The sequence below is a fragment of the Macaca nemestrina genome, chromosome Y (genome assembly GCF_043159975.1).
Source record: "Macaca nemestrina isolate mMacNem1 chromosome Y, mMacNem.hap1, whole genome shotgun sequence".
Lineage (NCBI taxonomy): Eukaryota > Metazoa > Chordata > Mammalia > Primates > Cercopithecidae > Macaca > Macaca nemestrina.
Genome location: NC_092146.1, coordinates 11,244,892 through 11,260,460, shown reverse-complemented (window position 1 = coordinate 11,260,460; position 15,569 = coordinate 11,244,892).

The following is a 15,569-nucleotide window of genomic DNA, read 5'->3' as shown; positions in this document are numbered from 1 at the left end:
TCAACACAGAGGTGTCACAATTTCAACAATGAGCCAGATCCATGTATAACAGCCTGAATCCCTCCTGAACATTGTGATTTACTCAGGGACTCACAGCACCACAGTGTGCTGAATCATGGTTTCAATATCACCAAGCTACTTGTGATTAAGATGCAGGCATGAGAGTAATTATTTCAACCTTTCACTGCTTTTTAGGTGTGCATACAAGAGTCATATTCTTACTTCGTTGTTGATCTCTTTTATGACACTCTTTGTACCGTTAAATGTTTATATGATATACCTGAGTAGTGTAATTCTTTGTAAACTTTATACAAGTAAAAATCCCAGGACTCTACCCATGGACCTGAGAATGGCTATGGCAGTCAAAATATCTCTACTCGCTGGATCCAGGTATGAAAATTGTTGTGCATGTGTACTTAACCCAGAATGTTAAAATATTTCTGCTGGGGTTGGTCCAGTTATGACAGTTATTATTGTATATGTGTGCTTAACCCATGTATATGTCACAGTTTCACCTGTAGGCAGAAGAGTCAAGTCATCTGGATGCTAAGCCAGTGATACAGTATAATCTCATTTGTAGGCTGGGCCTAGTCAGAAAATCACACAATCTGGATACAGCCTCACATAGTATGTCACCAAGCCTGCTATAGACAGGGAAGAAGCATAAGAGGAGAGTTACTCCACCTAGGTGTTGGGCTCTGCAATATGTAATAATGTATCTATTGGCAGAGTCTGGAATATGAAGGAGAGCCTTATCACCTAAGTTTTGCAATTAACAGCATGTCACAAGTGTTTTGGTGAGCAGGGCCTTGGCCAGGAGGAGAGTCACATGATATAAATATTTTGCCAAACAATATTTCACAATGTCCTCTAGGGGCAAAGCACAGGCAGGAGAGACATGTTACCCAGCTTATAGGCCCAGAGATATGTGATAAAATCCCAGGTTGGCAGGGTCCAAGCAGAAGTATCATATTATTGTGAGTTATTCTAAGTCAGCAATATGTCACAATGCACCCATGTTAAGGTATTTAAGCAAGAAGTCTCATCACGTCAGTACTAAGCCTAAAAATATGCCAAAATTTTTGGTCTTTGAGGGTGACACCATTAACTGTGACCTGAGTGTGCATATGAGAGTCGCAGTCTCACATGTTTCCTGGGCTGTTATATGGCACTCTACACATTTGAAGGCTTTACACAGCATGCATGAGAGTTTTGAAACACTCCGAGGACTATATGCTCATATGGCTTCACAATCATACATACTGCCCTAACTCAGGTATAATGGTCAACATCTCTGTAGGCTGAGATTAGGGATGCCTGTGAGCTGGATCCAGAAATGAGTCACCATCCCAACTGTGGCCAGATCATGCCTGTAAACTGAAGTAAAGTATATGCCATAGCCCCATTTGTGGGCAAACAACTAGACTGGCAAGTAACATTGTTTAGCTGCTGTGCCAAGTAACATGTCACAATGTCCTCTCTAGGCAGGATATAGAATTAGAGTCACATTAACTGGGTGCTGGATTCAGCAATCTGAAGCCATCCCACATGTGCAAAATCCCAGCCAAGGAATGAGAGTCAAAACACCTGCATAATAAGCCCAGCATATGTTTAAAAAAAGATAACTCCATAGCTATGGGACAGGCATGATACATGAAATAATGGCCTGCTCTGAAATGACATTTTCAGGGTGCTGGTCTCAGCAATATGCCATAATTCTGTCATTTTCTGGGCCCAGATAAAGGAGTAACATTATCTCAAGGCTGGGCCCTGCAATAGGTAAAAAACTCTGTGGGCATGGCTCCAGAAAAAAAGTAGAGAAAATAACCTGAGTGATGAACTCAGCAATATGTCACAATACCCCCATTGTAAAGACCAGGGAGAAAAAGAGAGTCACTTCACTTAGGTCATGGGCACAGAGATATATCTGACTGTCCCCAGTAAGCAAAGTCCAGACAGAAACAATGAGTCACATCACCTAGGGAGTTTCTTGCTTATATATCACATTCTAACATGTGAGCAGACACCAAGCAGAAGAGCCACATCACCTGGGTACAGCATCAAGCAATATGTCCCCATCCCCATAAGGACAGGTTTGAAGCAAAAAAAGAAAGAATCACATCCCCTGGGTGCTGGGTTCTGCAATATGTAGTAATTCCCACTCTTGGCAGAATCTAGGACAAAGAGGAGACTCATGTCTCCTATGTTTTCGACTCAGTGGTCACACCTTCTTCAGTGAGCAGGATCCAGTCATTAGAGGAGAGTCACATTTCCTAGATGCTATATCTAGCAATATGTCACAATGTCCCCTGTGAGCAGGGCAGTGGCAGGAGAGCCGTATAAACTAGCCAAGAGGCCCAGAGATACATGAAAGTATACACTGTTTGCAGGGCCCATGCAGAAGAATCATATTGTCATGATTCTAACCCAGTGATATGTAACAATGCCCTTATGGAAAAGAATTTAAATCAAAAGTCTTAACACCAGAGTACAAGGCCAAGGGATATGACTCAATTTCCTCATCTTTAAGGGTGACAACATTAACTGTTAGCTAGTTGTGTATATGAGAGTCACAATCTCACATGTGTGCTGGCCATTGTATGACACTGTCTACAACATCTGAGAACTGTATACAACATGCATGAGAATTGCAAATCTCTCTGAGGCCGGTATGGTTATATAGGCTTACAATCTTACAGATTCCCCTAAACCCACATATGACAGTCAACATCTCTCCCATAGGCTGGCTTAAAGAATGAGGCCACTATTATTCCTGTGAGCTGAGTCAAGAAATGAGTCATGATTCCACCTGTGGCCAGATTGACCTATGAAAGTCACAATTCCAACTTTGTGCTTTATTCACTCATTAGACTCCGGACATCAACAATGGGCTTTGTTAATGTAGGATGGTAACAACTTTTACTTTCACCTGTGCAATCAAGGGTCACAATCCTAATTTTTTGGTGGGCTCTGTTATAAAACTCTCTATACCAACCAAGAAGTTTGTATGGTATGAGTTAGTGTTGTAAACTTCTGTGAGATTTGTACAAATATGCAATAAAGAACCTTAATTATTGACCAAAACCTAGTGGTGAGTGACAAAATATCTCCTATTGGAAAAACCCCAATATAAGCTTGATCATCATGGCTTTCAACTGGAGGAAGTTATGTGTCATAATCTTATTTGTGGACTGATATCTAGGCAGAAGGTTAATATCACTTAGGTGCTGGGCTAAGCAATATGTCACAATGCCATCTCTAGGCAAGGCCTGTGAAAGAGGGTCATATTAACTGAGGGCTGGAGCCAGCATTATAATGCAACTACAGGTGGAAGAAACCCAGCAAAGTGATGAGAGCCAAAGCACCTCTAAAATTGGCCAAAGATATCCCAAAATACTTTCTGTAATTCAGTTACAAGCAGAATAATCATGTTATTAGGGTGCTGGATCAAGCAATGTGTCACAATTCCCTGTTTATGCATGACTTATGCAGAAAAGTAGCATCATCCAGGTGCTGGGTTCTGAAATACTGCAAAAGCCCTGTTCATGGGCATTGTACAGCAAGAAGACGAGAGTCACATTACCTAAGTGCTGGACTCATTAGTATGTCAAAATGTTCCTACTGTTTAGCGCCAGACAGAAGAAGAGAGTCACATCACTTACATCATGGGCTCAGAGATATGACTGAAAGTCACCAGTAGACAAGGCTCAGGCAGAAAAAGTCATATCACCTAGATGCTTCTTTAGATATATGTCATAATTAACATGTGGCAGAAACCATGGTGAACAGCCATATCTTCTGTTCCTGTGTCCTGAGATAGTCACAAGTCAGTCCCCCTCAGAAAAGAACTTAGTGAAGTTAGTTATATCACCTAGGTGTATGTTCCATGGTTCTTTCACAATTCTCCATGTGGGCAGGGACAAGGAGGACCAAGGACCAGGGCCAATCACATCACCTAAGTGATAGGCCAAGAGATATGTCACAATGCCTTCCTGAAAGCATGACCCTGACAAAAGACTACCATCACCTTTGTGCCTGACTTGGCAATATGTCACTATTTAAGTAGGCAGTTCCTGAGCAGAAGAGTCATATCACCTGCATGATAGGACCTGTGATATGTCAAAATGCCCTCTTTGGGGCATGACCCTGGCAAAATAGTATCATCACCTGTGTGCCTGTCCTAGGAATATGTCACTATTTTGCCATGTGTGCAGGACTCATTCCAGAGAGGAGAGTTACAACTTCTAACTGATGTACAATGTGATTTGTCACAATGATACCTTCAGGCACAGTATAGGCAAAATGTAACAACACCTTGATGGTGGATCCAGTGATGTCACAATTCTTACTGAGAGAAGGGAGCTGGCAGAAAACTCTCATCCTTTCAAGTTTGGCCCAGGTAGATATCCAAATCTCATATGTAGACTGGAACCATTCTGAAGAATGAAATCACACAGATGCTTGGCAAAGATTTATATCACTGTCACAATGAAATAAAATTCTAGGGATTAGGCTTACAATACCACACATGTCCTGTTTTCATGTAGGACAGTTGCCTTTATCCATCTGTGATGGTCAAAGTCTTTACTGGGTATGCATTCAAGATTCAGAACTTCCTCTCTGTGCTAGCCCCTATTATGATACTCTCCATATAATCTAAGGGTCTTATAAAATATGTGTGTGTTGAAATCTTCTGTGACATTTTTACCAGAATTAGACCCTGGACATCACTCATGTAGTTATAAGGGTTTTAAAATTTCTCCTGTTGACTGGGTGCACATAGGCGAGTCGGTATCATTCCTGTTAGCTGTGTTTATGTGTATGTCACCATCCCCTCTGTAGTTATCAGACCAGCAAGACAACCACATCACCTAAATCTGCAGCCAGAAATATTCCAATATTCTCTTTGTAGGCAGTGATATAAGAGAAATGTCACAAAACTTGGGTGCTGGTCTCCATGATTTGTAAATTTTCCTATATTGCATTGCCAAACAATGTGTTATATATTGCTTAGGTGCTTGGTGCATGTATGTCACAATTTCCACTGTCTGTGCACCTAGAAAGGAGAGTCAAACACTCAGATGCTGGACAAAGTCATAGTTCTCAATCACATACTTGAAAATGTTCAGATATATTTTTCACAGTCCCACACAAGTTCTGCCTTTGGATATAAGTGTGACCACCTCCCATGAGTTGGGCCGAACTACAGGAGTCACACTGTTATCAATGGGCAAGGTCCATGTATAAAAGCCCCATTCCCGCTTGAAGATTATATTCCAGTAGGAGAGTCAAAACAACACAAGTCTGCTGAGTCATTATTCAAACATCAAAAAACCACCTGTGGGTCAGTTTCATGGATGAGAGTAACAATTTCAAACTTCAACTCCCTATCTGTGTGAGATTTAGTACCTCTTTCATAGACTCTGTTCACGTGAGAGGATGACAATTGTGATATCTGTGTGTGCATCCAAAACTTACTATAGCACCTGGTTGCTGGTGCCTGTTATGACACTCTATGTATCACTCAGGCTTTCCATGGTATATCTGATTAGCATACTTTTCTGTGAGTTCTTACAGGTGGGAGACTTAAGATTTTATTCATGTTCATAAGTCTGGCTATGAGAGTCAGAATATCTTCCCTGGCTGCGTCTAGTAAGAGAGTCATTATTTTGCATATGATCTTAATCAAGGTATATGTGACAATTTCAGCTTTGGACAGGAACAATGAGAAAAGTTATATCTTCTGGGTCCTGAGACAGGGATACACTGTAATTTCCTCTGTAGGCAGGACCCAGTCAAAAGGGTACAGTCTCAAATAATATGTCATAATGCCCACTGTATACAAGGTGTAAAAATGGTGGATTGTCACACCCGCTAGAGCTGCACTCAGGAATAGGTTATAATTCCTTTTCTTGACAGTGTGCTGGACAAAAAGGAGAGTCACATCACCTAGGTTTTGCACTCAGTGGTATGTCACCATTTTCGTAGTGGGCAGGATCCCGGCAGGAGAGGAGAGTCATATTACCTAGATGGCTATATTTAGGGATAAGTCACAGTGTCCCCTGTGGGCAGGGCACTGGCAGGAAAGACACATCACCTCGATGATGGTCTCAGAGATATGTGATAATATCCCCTGTTGTCTGGGTCCAAGCAGAAGAGTCACATTGTTATAATTCTGACACAGCCATTTGTAACAATGCACCTAAGGGAAAGACTTTGAGCCAAAAACTCTCAAAAGCCTGCTTACTAGCCCTAGTGATATGACACAATCTCCTCATCTTGTATGATGATACCTTTAATTTTTAGCTGAGCATGAATATTAGAGTCAGAATCTCACGTGTGTTATGGGCCAATGTACGACACTCTCCACATCTGAGAGATTTATAAAACCTCTTTGAGAGTGGCAAACCTCTCTGAAGTTTTTATACTTGAACGGACTCACAATCACACATATTGGCCTAAACTCATGTTTGATAAACAATCTCTCTCCTATAGGTAAAATTAAGGGAGAAGACTTATTATTACGTCTGTGATCTGGGTTCGGAAATGAGCAGCCATCCCACCTGTGGTCTGATCCACATGTAAAAGTCAAAGTTCCTGCTTTGTGCTGTATTCCCTTGTTAGAATCAGGACCTCTATAGTAGGCATTGTGAATGTGGGATGGTGACTACTTTTCAGCTGACTGTGTAACCAAGAGTCTAAGTCTGAAAATTTTGCTGGCCCTTGTTATGAAACTATCTACCACAAAGAGTTTATACAATATAAGTTAGTGTTGTAAGATTCTTGAGGTTGGTATCAATATATAATACAGGATCTTACCTATTGTTTTAAGCTTAACAATGAGAGAAAAATATCTCCTATTGGAAGAATCCCAGTATAAGTATAATCATCATGCCTGTGAACTGAAGCAATATATATGTCATACTCCCACTGGGGGCAAAAAATTACACAGGAGGGTAACACAACTTAGGTGCTATGCAAACCAATATGACATATTTCCTTATGTAGGCAGGGAATAGAAAATTGGATCATATTAACTGTATACTGTACCCAGAAATACACTATTTCACATGTGGAAAAAACCCAGCCAAGTTATGTGAGCCAAAACACCTACATAATAGGCCCACGATACATCAAAATACCTTCAGTGGCTCCAGCACAGGCAGGAGAGACACATGGCAAGAGTTCTGGGCCCATCAATAGGCAATATGCCATAATTTCCTCTCTATATAGAACTTCGGCAGAAGGGTAATACCGTCTGGGTTATGGGCCCTGCAATAGGTCACAATACCTTTTTTGTGGGCACAGTTCAGGAAAAAGAGGAGAGTCACATATCCTGAGTGTTGGGATCAGCCATATGTCAAAATCCTCCCATAGTGAAAACCCAGGCAGAAAACAAGAGTCACAACACTTAGGTCATGGGTTCAGAGATATTTCCCAGTGCTTCTATATCCAGAGATATGGTATGATCTCCTCTGATGACACCGTTAAGACACGAGATTCAAATCACCAAGGTTCTTGGTCAACGTATATATACACATGTCGTCTGTGGACTATGACTAGGCAGGATCATTAAATCACTCAGGTCCTGGGCAAAAGTGTATGTCACAACCAAACTTGTAGCAAGGTTCAGTTATGAGAGTCACAATCCTACACATGTCCTGGTTCCAGGTACAAGAGTCATTAATAGGCCATTGATCTGGTCTCAGGTATATGGCAAAATATCACCTGTGGACAGGGAGAAGAAAGAAAACTATCACCTGAGTGGGTACAGTGAAATGTCACAATCGTCCCTGTGGGAAGAACTCTGGAAAAAGGGTCACATCACCTGGATGCTGCTTTCAGTGACATATCTAAGTCTCATCCCCCGCTGTAGGCAGAGCTTAGGCACAAGAAGAAGATGAATATCACCTAGGCAATTGGCCTGGATATATGTCATAGGTCCTCTATGTGAAGGACCAAGGCAGGAGAGTGACCTCACCTTGGTGCTGGGTTCAGCAACATGTCACAATCTCTCTGGTGTTCAGGGCCCAGGTTTGAGAGAAGAAACATCACCTTGGTGCTGAAACAAGTGATAATTTACCAAACTTCATATTGGCAGAACTCCTTCAAAAATTGATTCACATCATCTAGGTGCAGTACCCAGTTATGTGTCACAATGTACAGTAAGTGCAGGGCCAAGGCAGTAGCAGGAAGTCACATCACTTATGTGATGGGCCTAGATAAAGGCCTCAATGCTGTTTGTTGGCATGGTTCAGTCCAAAGTTTTATATGAGCTGGGTACTTGTCCCAGTTATATATAAAACTGCCCTTTGTCACATTGCCAAAAAGGTGTTATACATTGCTTAGGTGCTTGGTACATGTGTGTCCCAATTTCAACAGTGCTCTGGGCTGAGAGAGGAGAGTCAAAACACTCAGATTCTGGGGAAAATCATGCTTCTCAGTCACATACTTGAAAATGTTCAGAAGTAAGTTTCACAGTTCCACACATGTGCTGGCTTTGGGTATGAAAGTCAACACCTCCTATGAATTGAGTTGAAGTCACAATCTCAACAATGGGTAAGATCTATGTACAACAGCCCCAATCTACTTGAAGATTGTGTTCCAGTAGGAGAGTCAAAGCACCACAGGTCTGCAGATTTATGATTCAACCATCACCAGACCTCCTTTGGATCAGATTCAAGTATGTGAGGAATAATGCTTATGGGTGTGAGATGTTGTAGGGATAGCCCCTGAAACTATTGCTACAGAATAAAAGATGAAATGCTCCTGATTACTGTAAATACAAAATTGCATGCAGGATTGTGTAAAGACAATGCCAGGTTGGACTGCCAGAATGAGCCAGCAGCATGTGATGTGCTTCCGCCTGCAGAGAGCCTGTGAATGGACGTGCAGTCAGGGAGGTTTTGCATCCCCAAGATTCCTATCCCAGAAAAACAGATGTTCATAGCTCTGGGAATGGAATGCGACCCTTGTGGAGAGACTATAAACAGACACATAGCAGGCACCTGTCCATATGGATAAGATAGGGTTATAAATGCCCTCATCTTGCCGCGGCTCTTCTAGGCCTCTTTAAAGGCATACTCCCTTCTCAGAATTTCTGGTCTAACTGGTTGTCTATCTTCACATCCTGTTTCCATGAATTGTTTGTAGCCAGTTTTTGCTGTAACTGTTACTGCTGATTAATATCTTGCTAATCATAGGTTACAGAAAGACTGTGTTCCTGTTTTAAGGCTCTGTTAGAAATTGCTGATGCACACACTATATTGTAAATTATTATCTCTGTATACTGTACTTCTGCATACAGATGTTATGTTAAAGAATTACTTCATCCCCATGTGACCATCTCACCTCATAATCAAATGACCCTAATGCCCTCACTAACCTACCCCTGCCTTCACTAAACTTAATAATAAATGCTGGCATATACAGTGCATTGTTAGCACCATGGGACCAGAACATGGTGACCTCCTGGACCCAGCTTTCACTATCTTGCGTGTGTCTACTATTTCTCAACCTACCAATAATCCACCTGACTGCAAAGAGAGAGACTCATTGCATTGCAGGCTGCTGGCCAGATCCCACTATAAGATATTGTCCCTTATCCTAGGCTCTGTTCATGTGTGAGAATGGCAATCATTTCAGCTAGGTATGCTTCCAAGAGTCACAATAGGACCTGGTTGCTGGTGATTGTTACAACACACTTTGTACCACCCAGTCTTTATGTGATATGTCTGTGTAGCATACTTTTCTGTGAATTCTTACAGGTGGGAGATCTAGAACATTACCCATTACTGTAAGACTGGCTAGGAGAGTTGAAATATCTTCTCTGATTAGGTCTAGTAAAGAGAGTCATTATTGTGTATATGAGCTGATTCCAGTATATGTCACAATTTCACCTATAGATAGAGACAAAACTGCAGAGTCACATCATCTGGGTGCTGAGCCAGGGATACCTGTAATCTCTTTTGTAAACAGGACTTAGGCAGAAGAGTCATATTACCTCGGTACAATCTCAAATAATATGTCATAATGAGGCCGGGCGCGGTGGCTCAAGCCTGTAATCCCAGCACTTTGGGAGGCCGAGACGGGCGGATCACGAGGTCAGGGGATCGAGACCATCCTGGCTAACACGGTGAAACACCGTCTCTACTAAAAAATACAAAAAAAAAAAACTAGCGGGGCGAGGTGGTGGGCGCCTGTAGTCCCAGCTACTCGGGAGGCTGAGGCAGGAGAATGGCATGAACCCGGGAGGCGGAGCTTGCAGTGAGCCAAGATCCGGCCACTGCACTCCAGCCCCGGCGACAGAGCAAGACTCCGTCTCAAAAAAAAAAAAAAAAAAAAAAAAAAAAAAAATGTCATAATGCCCACTGTATACAAGGTTGAAAAAATAGTAGATTGTCACACCCCCCTAGTTGCTGGGCACAGCAATATGTTATAATATGTTATAATTCCCTCTCTTGGTAGAGTCCAGAAAAAAAGAAGAGTCACATCACCTAGGTTTTGCACTCATGTTATGTCACAAATTCTTCAGTGAGCAGTATCAATGTAGACAGCAGAGTCACATTACCTATGTGCTATATCTAGTGATATGTCACAGTGTCCCCTGTGGGCAGGGCCCTGGCAGAAGAGACACAACACCTAGCTGATAGTTCCAGAGATATGTGATAATATCCCTTGTTGTCTGGCTCCAAGCAGAAGAGTTACCTTATGATGATTCTAACTCAACAATCTTATATACACAGATACAGACACACACACAGACATGCAATATATATATATACACACACACACACATATACACATCATATATCATCTTGTCCATGATACCTTTAACACAGACACACATACACACTCACATATTGTGTATATACATTTCACCATGCATCCATGGTAAATAATTTAAGCCAGAAATCTCAACACCAGAGTACTAGGCCTAGTAATGTAGTAATATGACATAATTCCCTCATCTTTTAGGTGACATCTTTAACTTTTAGCTTGGCATGTATATTACAGTCACAAGCTTACATGTGTCCTGCGTCATTATATGACATACTCTACAATATCCAGATACTTTATGCAGCATACATGAAAGTTACAAACCACTCTGAGGCCCACATGCTTATATTCACTCACAATCTTACATGTTGCCTTAAATCCAGTTATGATTGCCCACATCTCTCTAACAGGCTGGGTTCAGACAGGAGAGCCATTATTATGCCTGTGATCTGGGACCAGAAAATAGTCACCATCTCACCTATAGCAAGATCCACATATGAAAGTCAAAACTTCAACTTTGTACTTTATTTACTTATACTCAGGACTTCAACAGCTGACTTTGTAAATATGGGATGTTGAAAACTTTTGCACTCACTTGCACGTGTAAACGAGTCATGATCTTAACCTTATGCTGGGCCCAGGCAGTATTTTTGAATATGAGTTAGTATTGTAAGCTGCTATGAACTTTCTACAAATATGCAACTCACAACTTTAAATGTTGCCCTAAGTGTAAACATGATAGGCAAATATATACATTGGTGGAATCCCAATTTAAGTTTGATCATCATGCCTCTGAATTGAATCAATGTAAATTTTATAATCCCATTTGTAGGAAAATAAAGCTTGCCAGGAGGGTAGCACAATGTAGGTCCTATGCCAAGCAACATGTCACAATGCCTTCTCTAGGTAGAGTTCTAGAAATGAGGGTTAAATTAACTGGGTGCTGGGCCCAGCAATATGACACAATCCAAAATGTGGGAAAAAAAAAAAAAACAGACAAATGATGAGAGCAAAAACTCCTACTGGGTGTGCTCAAGATACATAAAAATACTTTCTGTTGCTCTGACACAGGCAAGAAAGGTACAGCATTAGGGTGGGGGGCAAAGCAATATGCCATAATTCTCTCTTTATGTAGGACTCAGGCAGAAGAGGAACATCATATGGGTGCTGCAATAAGTCAAAATTCCTTTTCATGGGCATGTTTTAGGAAAAAAAAGAAGAGTCATATAACGTAAGTATTGAGCTCACCAATATGTCACATCACCCCATTGTAAAGGCTCAGTCAGAAGAGAAGGGTCATATCACCTAGGTGCTTCCCTATGTATATGAAAAAATCTAACATGTGAGGTGAAGCCAGGCAGAAGAGTCACATCACCTTGATCCTGGTTCCTGAGATATGTCATGAGGTTCCCTTAGGATAAGACTCACACAACAGAGTTACAGCAAATAAGTGTAGGTTCTACCTTTATGTCACAATGATCTTTGTGGGCCATGCTGAAGCAGGGAGTTACATAACCTAGGTGACAGGCACAGGGATATGTTGCAACGTTTTCCTTGAGGTATGATCCTGACAAAAGAATGCCATCACTTATATGACTAGTGGAGCAATATGTCACTATCCGGAAAGCGGGACCCAAGTAGGAGAGCAACATCACCTAAGTGATTGGCCCAGAGATTTGTCACAATGCTTTCCTTAGGACATGGCTCTAACAAAAGAGTACTGTCACCTGTGTGCCTGTCCCAACCATATGTCACAATCCCCCACTGTGTACAGGGCACATTCTAATGAGGAGAGTTATATCACCTAAGTGGCTGATATAGTAATATGTCACTATAATTTCTGTGGGCATGGCTAAGGCAAAAATGAAACATAACCTAGGTGCTGGATCTAGTAATATGTCACAATTCTTAGTGAGAGCAGGACCCAGGCAGGAGAGTCATATCATGTAGAGATAGGCCCAGGTAGATACCACAGTAACATATGTGGGCTGGATCCATTATGGAGAATTAAATCACACAGGTGTTTGGTGAAGATTTACATCACAATAACACTAACAGATAATTCCCGGGATGAGATTTGCAATATCACACATGTCCTGTTTTCGTGAGTGACAGTTAGCTTCATATATGTGAGATGGTGATAGTCCTTACTGTCAACTGGGTGTGCATTTGAGACTCACAATTTCACCTTTCTGCTGGGTTCTGTTATGACACTCTCTGTACAAGCCAAAGGCTTTATAAAAAATATGTGAGACTGTTAGAATTTTCTTTGGCCTTTTTTTTTTTACCAGATAGGGATTTTAACCACTCATGTCTCTAAAGCAAGTTATGAGAGTCAAAATTACTTCTATTTGAGGGACCCACATAAGAGAGTCATTATCATGCCTGTGAGCTGTACTTGAGTATATATCAAGTGGTAATTTATTCTGTGGTAATGAAAAGGCACGACAGCCAAGTCACCTAAGGTGTGAGCCAGAAACTTTCCAATATTCTCCTTGTAGGCATGTTCTGGGCAGAAAATTTGCGTAACTGGGGGGTTACATCAAGATGTATAACACAATACCCCTTGTGGCAGTATACAGGTAGAAGAGGAGACTCATATCACCTAAATGATTAGACCCAGAGATATGTTACAAGGTTTACTCTTGAAAGAATCAGGCAAGAGAGTCACATAATTTGGATGTAGTGCTTAGAAATGCTACAATCCCTGCTGGGCACGGTGGCTCACGCCTGTAATCCCATCACTTTGGGAGGCTGAGGCTAGCAGATCATGAAGTCAGGAGGTCGACACTATCCTGGTTAACATGATGAAACCCCATCTGTACTAAAAACTAAAAAATATATACAGAAAAATTAGCCAGGCATGGTGGTAGGTGTCTGTAGTCCCAGCTACTTGGGAGGCTGAGGCAGGAGAATGGCATTAACCAGGGAGATAGAGCTTGCAGTGAGCAGAGATCATGCCACTGCTCTCCAGCCTGGGAGACAGAGCAAGAAAAAAAAAAAAAAGAACGCTACAATCCCTACTGGAAGCAGGGTCCAGGTAAGAGAGGAGTGTCAGGTAACCAGATGATGGGTCCAGAAATATGTTACAATCCTTCTGGAAGATATTGTTAAAACAGGAGAGTCAAATTATCAAGGTGATCAGTTGAAGTATACATCCAAATCTCATTTGTGGGCTACAACTAGGCTGGAGTATTAAATCACTGAGGAGCTGGGCAAAGGTATATGTCACAATAACACTGGTGGAAAGTTCCAGGAATGGGAGTCTCCATTTTGCCTATGACCTGGATCTAGGTTTAGCAGTCATGATTACTCCTCTTAAGTGGTCTTAGGTATATGGCACAATATTACCTGTGGGCAGAGAGCAAGCAGAAAGGTCACATCATTTGGGTGGCTGCTTGTCCCATGAGATATCACAATCTTTCTTGTGGGCAGGACATGGGAAGAAGACTCACATCACCTAGATGCTGGTTTTAGAGATATATCAAAATTCCCCTGTATCAAATCTTAGGATTGTGAGGACACTCACTTTACCTAAGCAATTGGCCTAGATATAAATCACAATGTTCACTATGTGCAGAACCAAGGTATGAAAATGACCTCACTTCAGTGCTGGGTTTAGCAATATGTCACAATCTCCCGTCTGGTCATGGCAAGGCAAGAGAGAATAAACATTAGCTAGGTGTGAACCAAGTGATAGGTTACAAAGCTTCCTGTTGGCAGAACCCAAAACAGAGAGTCACATCACGTGGGTGCAGTACCCAGTTATGTGTCACAATGCCCTGTAATAGCAGGGCCAAGGCAGTAGAAGGGAGTCACATCACTTATATGATAGACCTAAATGTAAGCCACAGTGCCTTTTATAGGCAGGAAAAAGACAAAGAATTCACATCACCTTGATGCTGGTCCCAGTGATATGTTAAAGTGCCCTTGGTAGACAGACCCAGGCACCTTTGCTTAGGTGTATGGTCCACATATGTCGCAATTTTATCTGTGGTCATGGCCTAAAAAGGACAGTAAAATTATTCAGGAGCTGGGCTAACTTTTATGTCCTAATCACACACTGGAAATGTTTAGAAATAAGTTTCACAGCCCTATACAAGCCCTGGCTTTGTGCATGTGAGTCAACACCTCCTGTGCATTGGGTCAAAGCAGAAGAGTCACAGACTCAACAATGGGCAGGATCCATGCATAAATTGCCCAATTCCACTCAAAGATTGTCTTCCAGTAGGAAAGTCACAGCCTCACAGTTGGGCTGAATACTGCATCACCAAACCACCCATGGGGTTAAACTGTGTATGACAGGAAAAATTTCAACCTTCAAGTGATCTTTTGTGTAAAATTCAGTACCTTATTTGTAGGCCATGTTCTTGTGTGAGAATGATGATCAAGTTAGCTGGGTGTGCATCCATGATTAACAATCATGTCTGATTGTCATTCCCTGTTATGACACTGTTGCACCACTGAGGCTTTAAATGGTATGCCTGAATGTCATAATCCTCTGTGAAATTTATGTAAATAGGAGACCCATTATTTTACTTATGGCAATAAGCCTGCCTGTGAGAGTCCAAATATCTCTCCTTTCTGGGTCCAGGTATGATGGTTATAACTGTGGATGTGAGATGATCCCAGATATATGTCATGTGTGATGATCCCAGGTATACATCACAATTTTAACTGTGTGCAGAAACAAGGAAGGAGTCTCACAACATTGATGTGAGCTTACGATACATTATCAACTCCTTTGCTTGCAGGACCAAGTCAGAAGAGTCACATCCCCTGGGTACAGC